Genomic DNA, 12,205 nt, shown 5'->3' with positions numbered 1-12,205 from the left:
TCTTGAGTAAAATGTTGGAAAACTTGTATGTTCTATGTAGACAAACATGACCTAGAAAAGACAAGAATGTTTGATTTCATGTAATTTTTTGTTGTTTTAGGACATTTCTTTTAAAAAAATCACTAAAAACGCCAACAATTCGCATTTTATGCCAAATTCGTATTATTTCGATATTTCGAATGGGCGAAAAATGTGTCCAGACATCACTTCACATTCCTAAACATAACTTTGCAGCAATTACAATTTTTCACGGTTTTCGCGTTTGCGAAAAATCAATGTACCTACTAATTGGAAATTACTTTCTGGCCACCCCTCCTATAAATCAGTAGATGGAAAGTGATTTGCTGTTATGATTGAATGATTCGAGTAAATATGATATTAAAATATTTACGTATTTATTATTAGTATTTTATTTCACAATATTGGACATTAACCTTACTGAGTGAGAGATCAATGACCATCTCTCACGAGTTTAAACAGACAGGACAAAGAGGGGCGTTAATTTCATTGCAATACTAGTGTTGCAGTAAATTTGAGGTTGGGAGCATGCACTTGCCAATTTTTATAACGTTCACCAATGCAGATTTATGTTTCACTTTTTCGTGATAGTATTCAATATAGTATATCCCGTTTGGTTGGATTCTTCTTGATATCTAAGAATATTCCAATGTCATTGTAAACGTATGTTAACTTGTGCGAAACCAGTAATACGTCAGGATGATGAAAGAAAACCTTCGTAAGCACTGCTACATTAAATAAGGTGAAGTGAGCCAGAAGAGTAATAAAATTCCAGCAGCATATTTGCAGTCTAAAGCTCTTCTTGTTTATGCATTCCATTTTTGTTGGATGTTGCAGTCCATGCAATTGCTGTCACATGTTGTAGTGAGATACTTTGTCGGGTGGCGATATTCGACAAAAATCTATTGTATCAATGGAACCTATTTGTTTCCTTCAGTTTGTCCATCAAAATGCTTTACTACGACGTCGGACAACTATCGGATGGCCCACCTGCTCCCATCCCCTCCATCTATTGACAGTTCTGTCCCCTTACTACTCCCATACGGACAAGAAAAAATGATAATTCAATGCATTTTCTACGTAATATTTAGAGGCTTAACCTTTACTCCTCCGATGATACCAACCATATGGTATCATCAGAGTAAGGTCGCACTGGCCCGATGATACCATATGGTAGCATGGTGCTGATTACGAAATGAATGTGCTTTCTGGACCTTCATACTCTTATGTTTGGGTGGAAACTCTGACACAGGTCTGGAGCAAGCCTTGGAAATTCATATTGATGACCAACTTCTCCCTCTCCGCAACATATCCATGCCACATTTCCGAACAGAGTTTCACATTTTGGCTCATTATTCAATTTGTATGGCACCCAGGAACATGAACCATATTTCAATCTCTTTGGAAACGTCCATTTTTTGAAGAGAATACTATGGTTTGCGCCTTCTCCCCAAAATAGCGGGAGAAGAGGAGGTAAACTCCATATTTTTATGTTTTTTTTCATTGAAATTCGGTGGTCGCGCCCCCAAACCCCCCTTCCTCGGTTCGGTGTTCTGAATTGTATACGGTTGCATGCTATGATGTTCTAGCTGAAAAACAAAACTTATACAAAGTAGATTGCTCCCATAGTGCCAGAGTTATAACAATATTCTGAGCAATATGCAAATTACCTATTTTTCGTAAAAAAAATAATCACATTTTTGCTTATTATTCAACTTGTATGGCACCCAAGAACATGAAACATGTTTCATTCTCTTGAGAAATGTCTATTCTTTTAAAATAATGCTGAAGTTCGCGCCTTCTCCCGAAAATAGCAGGAGAAGAGGGGGCAAACGTCAAATTATTATGTTTTTTCCATTGAAATTCGGGGGACGTGCCCCCCAAGCCCCCCTTCCTCGGTCTGGTGTTCTAAATTGTACACGGTTGCATGCGCTGATGTTTTAGCTGAAAAACAAAAGTTATCCGAAGTAGATTGCTCTCATAGTGCCTGAGTTATAACAATTTTCGTCAAAAGAGTGTTTGAAGTAAATGAAGACTATATTCCCTGACATTTCCCTGACTTTTTTTGGCACCTCAAATTCCCTGACTTTTCCCGGTTTTCCAGGTTTTCCAGGTCTGTCGCCACCCTGTTTAGGTTAAGTTAGAGCAAAAAAAATCTTGGTGTTTTTTTTTTCGAGTGAGGAGTTGGCAACGCTGATCTCCACTTGAGGGCGGTCAACCAGGTTGATTGCACAAGCAAAATTGCCAGCTCCTTGCTTTAGGTTAGGTTAGAGCAAAAAAAAGCTGTGGGTAAGCTGTCGGTTGTTTAACTCTTCCCTTTCTCTTTTTTTTTTCTTGTAAAAGGCTATGGCAAAAGTACCAGTGGGTTGGCAACCTTGCTTTATGCACTGTAAACCAAACCTCAAGCAAGGTTGCCAGCTCCTTGCTTTAGGTTAGGTTAGACCCAAAAAAAAAACCTTGGTGATTTTTTCGAGTGAGGAGTTGGCAACACTGCGAGAAAATACCTCAAGCAAGGTTGCCACCTCCTTGCTTTAGGTTAGGTTAGACCCAAAAACAAAAACCTTGGTGATTTTTTCCAGTAAGCAGCTGGCAACACTGCCAGACCAGGGGGCTCTTCGAGCCCCAATAGAGGACGTTCAACCGGGCTGATTGGACTACTGGGGTTTGATAGAATGGATGTTCATCAAAGGAAAATTTTCCATCAGTGTTCTTGCGTAATATGGTGTGGGTCTATCTCAGGTTTACATTCAGTGGGTAGCCAGCCCTCTCTGATTAAATGCCGCCGGTGAGTGATGGTCTCTCACTTTGCTATACATTCCTCCACTTAATTTGTTTTCCATGCAACATCTTAACATCTTTACCAACTCTAATATCCCAAGTATAAGTCCCTGCTCTCCGGATATCTTCAACTCGAACATAGAATGCACCACTGGAATCTCGGTTGACGAGTTTCACCCAAACCTTGACACCTCCTTTGGTATCCTCACGTGTGTTTTCATTATGAACATCCTGCACCCGATCTATATCATTTTTCGGTCTCTGCTCACACGCATACATACATCAGTTCAGAAGGAGATTTCAAATCAACGGTGTTTGGATCCATAGTACTGGTGATATGTTCGAGATCGAGAATGTGTGAAGCCTTAACTACATATCCTGAGGAACTTTCATGTATACGAAACTTGTTTCCAGAGGAAGCAGATAATCATCTATTGTATTTTCCATGAGGACAAATGACACTTTTTCTGTTTAGAGGTGAAACATCAAAGCTCCAAGGAGCGCAATATATATTACATAGGGATACTTCGGTCTTTTATTTGACAATGCCTTATTTGGAATTATTTGAAAAGAGAATAACATTTATTTTACATAACAGCTATTCTAACAAGTGTGTGTGTGTGTGTGTGTGTGTGTGTGTGTGTGTGTGTGTGTGAGTACGCAGATATATTCTTGTGGGAACCAGCGTATGTTTAAACACCTTTCTTAATGGGACCAAAAAAATTGTTGGGACTTTTTGCCGGTCCCAACAAAGAAAATACCATTGCGAGACTCCTGAGACCCCTTTCGACATGTACGCGAAGTATTTCGAAGGTACCAAAAAGTCGCTATTTGTTCGATTTGTGTGTTAACGTGTGTGTTAAACTCTGCCAGCTCTGGAAGCTTCACGTCTGTGTAAAAGTGTGGTGTTTAATCGCATCTCTTGGGACCAGGAAGTGTGGGTGTGTAAAATCTTGGATCTATTTCGCATGTATTGGTACCGAACATCCCAGGGGGTTGAGAGGCGAGGAAAGGTACGTGCAAATGCCGACGGGGTTCCCCTCTCGCCTGGCCGTCTTGTTGCTTCCGAGCTGTCAATGTTGCCAACTTAAAATTTTGGAACCAGATCTGTTTTTCTATTATCTTCTAACCCTCCAAGTGTAATTGTAATTGATTTGTTTTGTTTTACTTCGCTTTTTGTACCACTGTTGGCTAATTTGCGAAGATGGGGATGAGTGATGATATCATGAAATTGATGAATCGACTCCCACAACATCCATGCCCAGACCGGGATTCGAACTCGGGAACCCTGGTGTCGTAGCGCGATGTGTTAACCACTCCACCACGGGGGTCGGCTTTAATCCTGCAATCAAACAAAATGCTACAATAGAATTTATTCCTCCAAATGTGGCCCTTCTATATGTGCCTATAACAAATTATTAGTTGGGTTTTACTATAATACTGGTAAACAGAAATCCATTTGTAAAGCTCATTTTCTTCCATTACCAGGAAACAAAGAGTAGAGTTATCAGATGTTATCAGTAGAAACTCGTTACTTGTCTCCTTTCGGCCATGATGAGGATAAGAATGGAGATTTCTGACCAAGGCGACAAGCGATCCGGCAAAAGGGAGGGGGTGTTCATATCGAAGTGACAAGTGACACGATACCTCTGTCTACAAGCAAGCGTTTTTCTCAAATGCTCTAAAAGACCAAGGCGACACGCTGCATGACATCCATGACTTTCAGAAGCGGAAGCCGAGAAGCGACACGTTTCGAAACGAAGAAGCAAGTCTCGCCTGTTACTTCCGTTTGTCAATATCCTGAATTGGGTCGCCTAGGTCTGGTGTTCGGGCTTTAACACTGAATGCTTACTTGAAGACTGAAGTGGCTTGTCTTTCTTTTCGCTTGCCACTTCGGTATGAACTTCAGTGTCATTTGCAGCCGTCGTTTGCTACTTGTTGCCTGTCGTTTCGGTTTAAAATCTCTCGGCAAGAAAGCATTCAATGCGTAGGCATGACCACCAGACCGAAGCAACACGATAACGTCCCCAGTGCGTGAAACATGCAAGTGGCACGTGTAGTTTGTCATATCACATTTGTTAGAAAGTTTTATTTATTTAAGAATTTTTGTTTCCAAAGCCATTTATCGCTTCGGTACGAAAGTTCCATTGGGGCGAAGCGACGAGCAACGAGGGGTTTCTCACTGAAGTAACACTACCCGTGCAGCATAGCATATATTATTGATTGTTTGTTTCCAAGTGACACGTGTCGCTTCTCGCTTCGGTCTGAAAGCATCCCAAGACTCGTACGGTATTCGAACATAGGATCCCTATTCGTAGAACACGAAGACAAACGTTTATACTTCTCAAAGTTAACGGTTTGATTGCAATCCTTAACTACATTTAATTTCAATGCAGTTCTTTTTTTAACAGTCGTGTTTGGCAACACTGATAAGTGAAGCGAAGTTTTCACTCTCGCCTCTGCAGCCGCGCCGAAACCGTGGACAGAGAGCTGTGATGTCTTTTTGCGACGTTGCATGCTACACGTATTTGACGTCTTCTGTACTTGCTCGCTCTGTTTAACGTGCGACTAAACGAGAGGGGAAAGTCTTAACCCGACAACGTCGCAGGGGCAAAACAATCGCTTCCCTGCTTGTAGTAAGTTCACCGCGCATTTTCCCCCTGTGTCTGTTGTCACGGTATCTTACGCTTGATCTCTCCATTGCGTTATTTTCACAAAGTAAAAACTGTGTCCTGCTCATCACTTCGGTTTGCGTGTGTTTCTTCATAGTTCAAATGTAAAAAGATAACATACAAATGCTTACGCAGAGATATTCGCATTAATATATGCGTATAATGCATTTGCTTTTACATAATTGATTGATTGATTTGGTGTTTTAAGTCCACTTTATGCACAATAAGGCTAAACGGGACTGGACCTACAGTTTAAAGTGGGATCCGAACCACTATGAGCTTCCACCGGTTATCGAACCCGGGATCCCTTGATTACAAGGCAACGACGCTACCACTGCGCCATCTTATGCATAAAACAACCGAGAGAACAATGACATGTACATTTGATAATGTTCCCCACCAGAAAACTTTGAGGGAAAAAGCTCGAGTTGAAGACATCGATTTAATTTTTTATATAATGCCTGGAAACAACATATTTGCCTTCTATGACCTTAACGAAAATATTAAATCCACTGTAGTAAACATTACTTTCTAGATGGCAAAATAAAATGTAAACGACATAAATACTCTTCCCGTTTCTAAACCTGATAATTTATAGCCGTGTATTTGATTGCATTTTATAATTAATAATGCAATGAAGTAAATGGTCACACAGTATTCAGGTTTAGTGAAAGATAGCGTATTCCTTCCCTCGGTGTGGTCTTTATATAACAATATTTACAAAGTTACAGAAGCAAATGTACTTGAAGGGACAGCGAAGAGTTTATGCCATCAAAATATATGTGGCGACTGCTACAAAAGGTAAAGTTCTCCCCTGTGTATGGCAGTCTGCCGTGACACCATTCGAGCAAATTATATGGCTCCACACATTCTCGATCTCTGCCGTAGTGAAGGATACATGAATGATACACACCACGCTCTGATGTATCTAGGGGTCGCGGGTTCGACACGCGGTGGAGGAACATGGCATGGTGTTCCCTTCACGGTGCCCTTCATCAATTTCATCATATTATTACTCATCCTCGTCGTTTGGATTAGCCAAAAATGAAAAAAGCGACGCTAAAAATCATCTAATCAAATGTATTCATTACTTACCTTCCAGCCTCCATGAAGAAGTGGCTACGAAGCCAGAAGCCCTACTTTTGAATCCTGGGTGAGGAATGAATATATCATCGTGTTCATTCGGATTCCACCATTAATGCTCATTAACGATTAACCTACGACGTAGAAAAACGCTTAAAATTAACGTAAACATACGTCGCATTCTTCAGTCGCTTCATTAATGTGGATCATTTCACTATCCTAGGGGGAAAATGTTAGTTTAGCAACGTAAAGAATATTCACTTTCGAGGCAATCCAAGGCATTGAGAGGCAGGGGTGTAGCAAGGGGTGGAAGAAGTGCGCGACCGCACGGGATTTCGCGCTTATAGGAGCTTGATATGAAAAATGTTATAAATAGAAGTGGGGGGGGGCATGGAAAATGCTATTTTTTTGTGGGCAGTAATATTAAAACATTCTGTATTTATCTGGTTTTAAATTCTAGTTAAACGTTATAATTTGAATGAATACGTCCAATCAGAGGCATAACATACAGGCAGGCAGGTCTAAGGTCTAAGGGGCACGAAACAAGTAAAAAATGATCGTCGTATTTCTCATGTGAAACAGTTAGGAAAAATTTACGATAACTTGCTTAGACATTTTTACACATTTATTCTTTCATTGAATAGAACGTCCTTTGTCTTGTATTCTCTTCATTCTCTTGACCTTGTACTCCCGATTTTAATAAGTTAACAACAAAAACCTCTAACTTGCACGAAGTAAGCGCGAGACATTTAAACGCTTGCGTTGTTTTATTCCTTCCTAGAACAGGCCCGTACCCAGAATTTGTTTGAGGAGGTTGGAGACAGATCCGAAAATGTGGAACAAAAGAGAACATCCGAAATGCTATTGGATTTGTTGAGTTAGGTTATTTTACGTCGATTTTCTGACACTTTTGGCTGATCGCGATTATGAGGATGAGTGATGATATGATGAAAATTGATCAAGGAACACTCACAAAGAACGTCCATGCCCAATCCTGGATTCGAACCCGGAACCCACAGCATCGTAGCGCGTTGTGCTAACCACTCCGTCCAGGTGGTCGACCCTGGTCAGCGAAATGCTGTTGGGAGTACTGGATGTGACCACCAATGTTTCGGTAGTATTATTGTGCGAGCTAGTGCTAGCTCGTAGATATAGTGCTAAGTGTACACCCAACGGTAAAAGCAATATGTCCATCTCCACCGTATTTTCATTCAGTCTGTTTTCCACAGTGTCATGATAATGGGTTGAAATAGAAACGCAGTCAACATAAGCTTCGCATCAAAAGAATCAATGACCCCTTAGAAGAACACAGGATGTAGAGTAATGAGAGAATTAAAATGGTGGTGAACAATTTGCCTACTATTATCTTTCCTAATTGTAGAATTGTAGAGTTGCAATGTTAAGGTCCAAAGTATCAAGAAGAAATCATTATTAATTATTAATTAATTATTATTAATAATTAGCAATCATTATTAAAATGAAGAACATGTGTAAATGGGGATTTACGTCCTCCAAAATAAAACCTCGAAACATTTAGTCAAATTACGACTTGAGTTTGAAAGAAATTGGGACTAAGCATGATCCGGATTTCGGATCCGCCAGGATCCGGATCTGGTCATCCCTAGTTCACATCCCCTTACTGCATTTGTGAGTACGGCACTGAAAGCGTGGGGAATACTGCCTGCAAATAAAATGGAGAGGGATCCTTAAATAACGATAACAGAAGCGGGGTGTTGTAATGCATGGCTTTCATTTTTTATAACTATCAAAAATTAAATATTGGTGGTTAAACTCGCCTAAAATCAATTGGTAAATTGTTTTACATTTTCACACAAATGTCAAGTTAATGTACTTGAAGCTAATATATATTTTAAGTTTGAGACATCACAGAGGGCGAAGGGGTGGTTGTTGAGAGACTGCTGAATTCGCCGCATTGTTGCTTCAAGGGAAGGGGGGAAACTCGTTCAAAACGTAAATACTCTCATCTAAAACTAGAAATGCTAGTGGCAGCAAAGAAAGACAGGAGAATTGTTTTCAGCACTCTGTCCTCAATATTTCGCATGCATGTACTATATATGAGAAGCAGCAACTTGAACTTTCCTAAAGGATAAATGAAAAATCTGCTGCTACCAGGGGCTCTAGTTTCTACACTAACTCCGTGCTATTAATTCGAGGAGACGGTTGTTTTCACATATTGACTCACATGCTAGTCATTTATGAAAATCCGCGCTTTTGGTAGATCATTCCCAATCAGTGACATAAATAGATATTGATACTTTTTAACATTAAAATTCAAGAATCAATTTTTTAATAAATAATTTCCTCTTTTGTAGCAAATAATTGCAAAATTATCATCATAATAAATAGGGAACTAATTATTTCACGAGTGTTACACACGTCATATATTATCATTCTCTAAACCTCAAGATAATATGTCAATATTGAATCTATGCTTTTTTCTTGTTCACATCAAATCACCTCTTGTCATTGTTAAAAGACTAAACAAAATGCAGGACTACATTTAGAATATAATCGTTATATTTGCACCTTCAATCACTGCCACAATCACTGAAGGTGCAATGTCTATAAAGTGTTTGCAACACGCTCCGAAACGTTTGCCGTAATCATTGCAATGGACGCAAACAATTGTCGGGGAAGTTGTTGGCTGAATATCATCCAATGGAAACAGCCGTTGAGGTTCTAATGGTGATCAAACGCCGAACCGCACCATTAAATGTGATACCGTTACCACTATGTCATTGAGGGCAATTGCGATAGCAGAAAACATTCACACATTTTCGCCATCTTTATTTGCAGTTGAAGTTAATAAAACAGCAAACTTGAATCATATTGGGAGTACTGTATTCCCAACTAATTGCCCCCATGCACACGCCACTGTTGCTTGTGTATATAAGTGTTCACTCACTTACAAGCGAAACCGAAACTCGAGCTCTCAGCGAGACAACTCCAGGCGCCGTGAAACAGATAACGGTTAAGCCACTGACTTTCGTTGGAACATGCATTTCTACTGTCGTGGCCTTTGAGCCACTGCTTTGGTTGCGATGAAGTATTTTGGCAGGTGTCCTATTTCGCTGCAGGATACATGCAAGGCTTAACAGAATAATGTTAATGATATGCATATGATATAAAATGCTGACTATTATTCGAAAATTAATACGTGATTTCTCTTCTGTAGAGTGTAAGAATTTTTTCTTCCGATAAAATTATCAACAATGAAATAGTAAAAAAAAATATTTAACCAGAAATCAACAAAGTGAATAACAGCGATTGCTTTTATTTACCTTTCGATATATTACCAAAGCAATTACCGACCTTTTTTTAATACTGCCGATTCTGTGCGTAAATGCAGTCAGTATCCCTTCCCCCAAAATGATATGTTTACTGTCTCTTTATATATCTCTGGCTCTAATTGATTATTTATTTGCCACGTAAGACAGATGAAACTGACGTAGGAATTCGAACCCAGAATTTATTGTGCTAATATAATGAGTTGACCGACATTTAACAATCGTGGCGTCCTTTAACTTTTCCAGGCAGTCATAGCCGAGATATATAAAACAACGTTTCGATTATAATTTGTTGGTTAAAGTTGGATAATTTTTCTTAAGTAACGAAAACGCTTTGCTCATTTCCGAATAGCACCTTTCAGTAAACAAATTGATAGATTGATCGAGTTCGTGTTTTAAGTCCACTATACATACAGTATGGTTAATCGGTACTAGACGTACAGTTTAAACTGGGATCCGAACCATTTTATGTCTCAACTGGTTATCGAACACGGGACTCCTTGATTACAAGGCGACGACGTTTACTACTACGCCAACAGGGAGTCCTAGTAACCAATATATATATATATATATATATATATATATATATATATATATATATATATATATATACTTTTTTTTGTCTATAACACACTTTCAAACAACATCTTGTATATATGAAGCAAATTAAAATTGATATGTGAGGGCATAGGAGTGCGCACGGTGGTTGCCAGTGGTGCATGAACACCTCAAAATGCGTCCTAAAAAATTAAGAACGTAGAAAGAACCATTATAATAATGAAAATAACGTCTCCCCTGCTGTCTCGAGATTTGAATTTTAATGGTCGGATCTTTCTAAAGTTAAAGCCAGAAGAGTGAAACTACTTTCAGCCAAAGCTGGAATCCGCCTAGAAAGATGACCCTTCGTTCGGGATTCACCAGTGATAAGAGGAAATCCTTGATTGCTTAACGAGTGTCAAGCAAACTATTTTGACAATACAATAATAATACAATGCTAACAATACCCACAATAATTTGCAAAATGATCTACGTAATCAGTGCGATGTGTGTAGTGGTGCAACAGTCTACGTTAGAGAAAACAGGGTTTAAAGTAGAGTCCGATTGATTTTATTTTTTTAACGTCGCATTTCTTCTACTTTTGGCTAATCACGAAGATGAAGGTGAATGATAATAGGTTCGGATGGATGAAGCAGTATCCGAATGAAGGGGTGAACCGGGGAATTCCCCCCCTCTATTTTCCCCATGCCCTGCTCTACATTTATATTTTCATTCCCAACCAGGGGAAGAAAATTTCCCCTTCTGAACGTGTACTTTGAATGGAATGACAGTCATTCACTGTTTGAGTCATAATTTCGAGCTTGCTCTTCAAGATGTTTTTAAGAAAGATAGCCATTGCACCCTAAATATTTTATGGATGAACTTTACTTTATGTTCAGTCAAAACAGAAAAAAATAAAAGGATCTGTTCTAGAGTGGTCAAGCAGTAGAAACAACAATGATGGAAATTAACGAAATGTTTGACATTTGTTGGGTGCCATCAAATCAATCTGTGTGGGTAATAATAAATAATTATCTGGTTCTTGTACATTTCTCTTCGAATCGTGAGCTCAGTGCAGCTATCAGTTGAAAGGAAATAGAAAGTGCCAAGGAATGCTGAAGAAAGTACCAACTTAGTTATTTCTAGTACAATTTTGACTTTCCCCTGTTTTATTAGATTTCCTCAACCAGTTTCCATTGCCTCTTCAGAGAAGAAGTGCACGTCAGGAACTGGCTGTGGCAATAAAATCACTAACGTCCCGTGTTTTAGCGAAGTACAAACTTTTCAACCTCACAACATTTAGAGTATTCATCACAAAGTAGGTAAAATAGATCAATATTCTCATTATTATTATTCCATTTACTAGACATGGCATACAGTTTTTCTTGCATGTCAGTTGCGTTACTGAATTCTAATTAGATTTATTTATGTGTAAATAACGTAAATATCTTCACAATAATAAGAAAACGTGTGCTGATGTGAAAACTCATACTCATAAACCATAAGTTAAAATTTCATCTTCACACACTTTATGGTTTCTGTGAAAGGGGAAAATAAACTTGTGACAAATAGGCTAACATTGTCCAGATAGTAAACTGAAACACCCCTTTAGGCACTCCCATATGAATTAGTCTGCACGTGCACATGTGTAAGGGGAGGAGAGAGAAAAGAGAGCGTATATTTGAAAAATTCATTAACCAAATGTATAAGTGACATTTCCAGAAGCTGAATATGTATTCCCCGGCATCATGATGCATGAATGAGACTGCGTATCGTATCGAGTAGTGGGGTTGACTGTATTATAAACCC

This window comes from Lepisma saccharinum, chromosome 2 (genome assembly GCF_977018435.1).
Source record: "Lepisma saccharinum chromosome 2, izLepSacc3.1, whole genome shotgun sequence".
NCBI classification, from domain to species: domain Eukaryota; kingdom Metazoa; phylum Arthropoda; class Insecta; order Zygentoma; family Lepismatidae; genus Lepisma; species Lepisma saccharinum.
Note: the sequence above shows the minus strand (reverse complement) of the source record.